Source organism: Palaemon carinicauda, chromosome 8 (assembly GCF_036898095.1).
Source record: "Palaemon carinicauda isolate YSFRI2023 chromosome 8, ASM3689809v2, whole genome shotgun sequence".
Lineage (NCBI taxonomy): Eukaryota > Metazoa > Arthropoda > Malacostraca > Decapoda > Palaemonidae > Palaemon > Palaemon carinicauda.
The window spans coordinates 26569435-26575985 of NC_090732.1; positions in this window are offsets into that span (position 1 = coordinate 26569435).

The following is a 6551-nucleotide window of genomic DNA, read 5'->3' on the forward strand; positions in this document are numbered from 1 at the left end:
TATATATATGTATATATATATATATATATATATATATATATATATATATATATATATATATATATACATATATATATATATATATATATATATATATATATATATATATATATATATATATATACATATATATATATATATATATATATATATATATATATATATATATATATATATATATATATATATATATATATATATATGATCATATAATTTTCAACTTATTGTGGTAGTCTTTGCAGTAATTTATTAACTACATACTATCACAATTTTGATGAAAATATAAAATATTAACTTTTAAAATTTTTCCATTTCATTATCAATTAGGCTTTATGAATGAATACACATCCACTCTTTTGTTATCACGTACATAATAAATTTTATACAAACTATATAATTAAAAATGAGCAACGACATCAATGAATTTAGTGCAGATATGTGATATACAACAAAAGAATGATATTGCATCTTTATAGATAATAGAAGAAGAAGAAGAAGAAGAAGAAGAAGAAGAAGAAGAAGAAGAATAAGAAGAAGAAGAAGAAGAAGCAAAAAGAAAAAAAAAGAAGAGAAAGAGTTATTAATTAGAGTTATTCAGATTGCGATGTGTGTGGATATATCTTCCTCCACAGTATTCAAAATGCCCAGAATCATAATTGCCTCTTATTCATTCCTAAAATGAGACAGAGCAATGGACACGATAAAAAAGTCACCCAATAATGAAAAAGGATTCTCTTAATATCTCAATCCAATAATTAGAAGAAGAATTGTCAATTGGGTAAATTCATCTGATCTCTTAATTGAGATCTTTTGTGGCTTGTTGATGAAGATGATGTTCTTTGCATTTTGTCTTAATCAAACAATGACTCCAAATCCCCTTCCGAAAGAAGTTTTAATATATTGCTCTACATTGAACAACAAACTACTTATGTTTGAGAGTACTCTTAGGCACACTACTCTGTATAATTTGTCTTCCTCTTGTTTTGATACAGTTTGTATAGTTTATATAGGAAATATTTATTTTAATGCTGTTACTCTTCTTATAATATTAAATGTTTCCTTGTTTCCTTTTCGCACTGGGCTACTCTCCCTCCTGCTTTTCCACCTAGGGTTGCAGTTTAAGAAGTAGTAGTAGTAATAATAATAATAATAATAATAATAATAATAACAATAACAATAATAATAATAGATCGTGAAGGAAGCTGTTTAGTTCCAGATTTCCCTTAGTAGCAATGGATTTTTTCCCTTATACCGAAAAGGGATGCAGACATAATAATGTATAAGTTCTTTGAAATCCTTATTTAACCTAAACAATGGCTAGAATATATGTCAGCATTTGATTGCCGTTAGCCACATTCAGCAAACTAGATAAAACTTGAAAATTGCCATTTTATTTCCCAGGATTTTGACTGGGGAATTTTTAAGTCTGGCAACGCGAATGACTAGTGGATACTGATATGTCAAAGGGCATAATTTTTTTTTTTTTTTTTTTTTTTTTTTTTTTTTTTTTTTTTTTTTTTTTTTTTGTATTTATCTATTTACTTATTAAAATTTTTTGATGAAGTAAGTTTCCAATTTTACGAATAAGATGACGTTAAATTAATAATGAAAAAAAAAAATTCCTATAGGATTCCTGTATTTCTTACATTACTTATATTCAAACATAAACAAAACTCATAACATGGTTCCATTATAACAATACTTTGAAACACATTTATGGCCATAACCTCTCTCTCTCTCTCTCTCTCTCTCTCTCTCTCTCTCTCTCTCTCTCTCTCTCTCTCTCTCTCTCTCTCTCTCTCTCTCTCTTTGTGAGTTTCATTAATATTTTTATCTATCATCACTAATTCCATCTCCTCCTCGCTTTTGTTCCATCATCCTTAATTTCGTCAGAATTGTGTCTTCCTTTGTGCTTCGCCCCATGTTGCCTTCACGACCTTCTTTCATCTCCTTCATCCAATCTTTTTCCAGACCTGCGGCTTAGTTGCAGTTGCCGCCAGTAAGAATGTCCATTCATAATCCTTTTATCCTTCGAAACCTCTTTTGTAGTCCCCAATGGCGTTTTCATTTTGTTGAATATAGTGCCTACTTATTCGGTATTCCGATATAAGTTTCCATATATGGTAGTCTTAATAGATTATAGTTATTTACCATTGTTGAAAAGGTACTTATTTTAATTGTTCTGTGATTTATCTATTGTGGTTTTATCTATGTAGTATGTTATAATATAATTGTTTTACCATATAGATGGCAAACACAATTTCTTTGCCTTCAGGAAAGGAAAATTATTTGGGTATAGATATACATACTTTCCTTTCATATATTACTAAGTTTCATTTGCCATTCTCCTTTATAACGAGGTCGCTGTAGTTAACAAATAATGCAGAAATCAGTAGGAAAATAGTTCAACAGAATCGTCTGGGAGACTCTCTCTCTCTCTCTCTCTCTCTCTCTCTCTCTCTCTCTCTCTCTCTCTCTCTCTCTCTCTCTCTCTCTCTCTCTCTCTCTCTCTCTCTCTCTCTCACCTTAATCTTATTATTAATCTTCCTTGCATTCGTAATTTTCATTCGTAAACGCCTTTGTTCTAATATCCTTAACTCTTTGTAGTCACCCATAATAAGAAAGTCAATTCGAATAACTTAATCTTCCCTTTCTTCTTCCTTTTTTAAGTAATCTTCTTTTGTTACTATCTTGTTGAAACCATTATCCATGCCCTTCTCCACCTGTGTTTTTAGGCAGGCTAATTTCCATTTCAAGTAATCATAAGAGGCCACACAAAGCTGGGTTGTAATCCATTTTCTCTTTTATTATATTCTGCTAAAGGGTTTCCAATTCATAAAACTAGGAAGGTTCAAGGAAAATCTAGAGTAGTGGTTTTTTATCATAATAAATTTAAGTTTATTTAAATTTTATTATCGATAAAAACAGTTTTTATATATTGCTTTTTTTCCTGAATTTGTTATGACAGGTCTTACATTGTAGTCTTTCTACTACCACTTTTTAAACTCCTGAGGTACTAACTCAGCAACGTGAAAAAAAGAGAGAAAAAATATTTTTATGTTGGTAATTACTGTTTTATAACTCTGGATAAAATTCACAAAAATTTTCTTCTTCCTCTGTTTTGCTTTGTACTTTTGGAAATAAACCTAAATTTCAGCATCAGATATTTAGAACTTTTTATAGTCTTTAAAAACTGTTTTAGAATGTGTTTCAGTCGATCATTACTGTAACTATAAGAATATATTAGACAGAATACTAAGAAGATTTCATATGGCTTTCCAATTACATGACTATACAAGTTAACGATGAATTTATTTCATAAGGACTTTTAATTTTACTTTATATTAGTGCTTGTAAAGAAATTCATTTTCTATTAAATATCGTCTGTATAAAAGATTGAATGAAAACTTGGCTTCTTAATCCGGATGAACATTAATGATTATTCTGCGAAGAATTATGTTTTTTCATCCCAGTTACCAACATTACCTTTAAAATAGTTATAATATTTTGTAATCCTATATCGACAATCAATTCAGGCCCAAATATTATAGTATCGAATGGCTTTCTTAATCTATTAGATAATTAAACTTCCTCCTTTTAACAGCAATACAGGTCATACAAAATTTACCCTAGTATTTACTGTACATGCATAATCCTAGGCTGAAGTTGAAATAACTGCAATTCAGAATTCTTTGCGTCCTCTGGAATTATAGCATCCCGACTCCCAAATCACACGGTTAATATATAATAGTTATGACACTATATAATGCTATATTTGAAAAAAGGACAACGACATTACCCAAGACTATGACAGACGGTTAGTAAAGAAAAAGTTAGTAAATTTTTTTTTCAATTTCCGTCACCTCTATTTGTGTATACACATTATATTGATATGCATATGGCACTTGTCAGCAGTCCACCTTCAAGGATTCCGCAATGTGACGGCGGACGCTCTTTCCAGTAGAGTCGGAATGGTCCCTAGACGCAAGATCGTTCTCCTTCATCTTACGCAAAGTCCCAGGATTGCAGATAGACCTCTACGCAACGAGCGACAACATGAAGCTACCCCGGTATGTAGCTCCGTACGAGGATCTCCTAGCGATATCTATAGACTGGAACAGATGGTCCAAGATATACCTGTTCCCTCCAACCAACCTTCGTCTGAAAGTCCTTGACAAGCTGAGATCCTTTCGCGGGACAGCAGCAATAGTGGCCCACAAATGGCCCAACAGTGTCTGGTTCTCCCTGGTAACAGAACTACGCCTGAAGCTGATCACATTGCCGGACCCAGTTCTGACTCAGCAAGTGCCGAAATCGACTGTCTCCGCCTCATCACTGAAGTCCCAGAACCTTCATCTCATGATTTTTTCACCTTGGCAGTCAAGATAAGGTTCGGGATTTCAAAAGACAGTATTGACTTCTTAAAAGAGTACAAGTTGAAGTCAACAACAAGATATTATGAGTCTTCCTGGAAGAAATGGGTCTTCTTCGTCAAGGAAAAGAAACCTAAGGAGATTTCTACGGATTTTTGCCTGTCCTTCTTCATACATCTCCATGAACAAGGTCTAGCAGCCAATACGATCACTAAAGCCTGCGCTAAGCTTCAGCCCGCAGCCCGTCCTAAGCCCATTTCATGGTCTCTGGACAAGGTTCTTCACTCAGCATCAACTCTGAACAATGAAGATTGTTCACTAAAGGACTTGACTCAAAAGGTGATATTTTTATTTGCACTAGCCTCGTGAGCCAGAGTCAGCGAAATAGTGGCCCTCTCGAGGGATGAGGGACACATTCAGTTCACAGACTTTGGAGAACTGAACCTCTTTCCGGATCCAACGTTTCTCGCCAAGAACCAGCTGCCCACTAAGAGATGGGGTCCCTGGAGAATCTGCCCTCTGAAGGAAGAAGCATCCCTCTGCCCAGTGGAATACCTAAAGTTCTATCTTCGTCGAACCTCAGACTTTAAGGAAGGTCCGCTTTTTAGGGGAGAAACATCAGGTTCAATGTTATTCTTGAAGCAGATAAGGGCGAAAATCACCTATTTTATTCGCAGAGCGGATCCAGACATTACACCCGCAGGTCATGATCCAAGGAGAGTTGCCTCGTCCCTTAATTTCTTTCAGACTATGCCGTTTGAAAGCCTTCGGGCTTATACTAGATGGAAGTCATCCAGAGTCTTCTTCAAACACTACGCGAAGCAACTACAGGAAATTAAACATTTCATGGTGGCAGCAGGTACCGTTCTGAAACCTGCCACCTGACCTCTGCAAAGAACAGTGCACTATTTGGGACTTTATAGTGAAGGGTGTACATGATACACTCTTAAGGTATATCATGTGAGTAATGTGTCTAGTGTCGACACTATTAGACTGTTCTAACTACACAGTTGACATTCAGCATAATAGACCAACGCATGTGCCATGCATATTTATAGGCATAATGTTCCTTGTAACAACAGAATACATAGTGAAATCTTTACATATTTCCTATAGAGTGACTTAAGTTCCCCTTTTCAGGTGAAACTTTATTTATTTCTGTTATTACAAATTATGCTCCTATGCAGATTCACTCAGCATAAACTGAAATTGTAATTGATTGTTACAGCCTTGATTTCTATTTCTACTTTTGTAATAAACAATGGTAGGAATCTTTGCGTCTCATTTCGCCCCAAATATTCTAAACTTTACATATATGTCAGAGCATCTTTTGATCCTATTATTATCTAGGAAAACATCAGGAACTGAGATTATTACTGTTCTCAGCAACCAGGTAAGGTCTTATTGTATTAAACTGTCTATCATACTGAACTAAGGTTTCCTACATGCATCTAAACCTGTCTGTCTCTATCAACATCCAGATTTGGGAGATTCTTCAGTAACCTACACAGATCAATTCCATCTAAGTACAATCTACGCTTTAGGTATATGACAACACTAATATACAAACTGTTTGCTAGTCTGTTCCTTGAACTCACAATCCCCAGGTTTTTTTCATAAAGTCTACCCAGACTCTTCCCTGTAGGGGGCAGGAAGAGCTGACATCCGATATGATCAGTTGAATGACGTTTTTAACGATAACGTCAAGTGTCTCTAGGTCCTGAGGGCCAAAAGGGAAACTTATCTCGAGATGAACGGTACTATTGAAAATCCACAGACACATTAACTGCTCTGGTAAACTTCCATCAGCACGACATGGCCCGAGCCCAAAAAACCGATTTTGAGTAAAGAGAAAAATCTATTTTTGGGTGAGGTAGCCGTGTCGTCCTGATGGACCCCGCCCTCCTTTTGACAAAGGATAACGATTCCCTCCCTAATATACTGTATCTGTTAAACCTACAAAGCTATAAATAACGGCTAGATGGCACCACGAGGCAGCAGGGTGGCGCCTATTTACAGTAAAGTAGGAGCGTTGCCTTAATAACGGCTCTCCTATATTCTTGCAACTTTTTCCCCTCGAAGCGAAAACGCTATTAGGGGTGTAGATAGCTATGAGACGTGTCACAAATACGTCCTCTGATTTTATGCGATATCACTTATTAAAAATCCTCAAGGGAT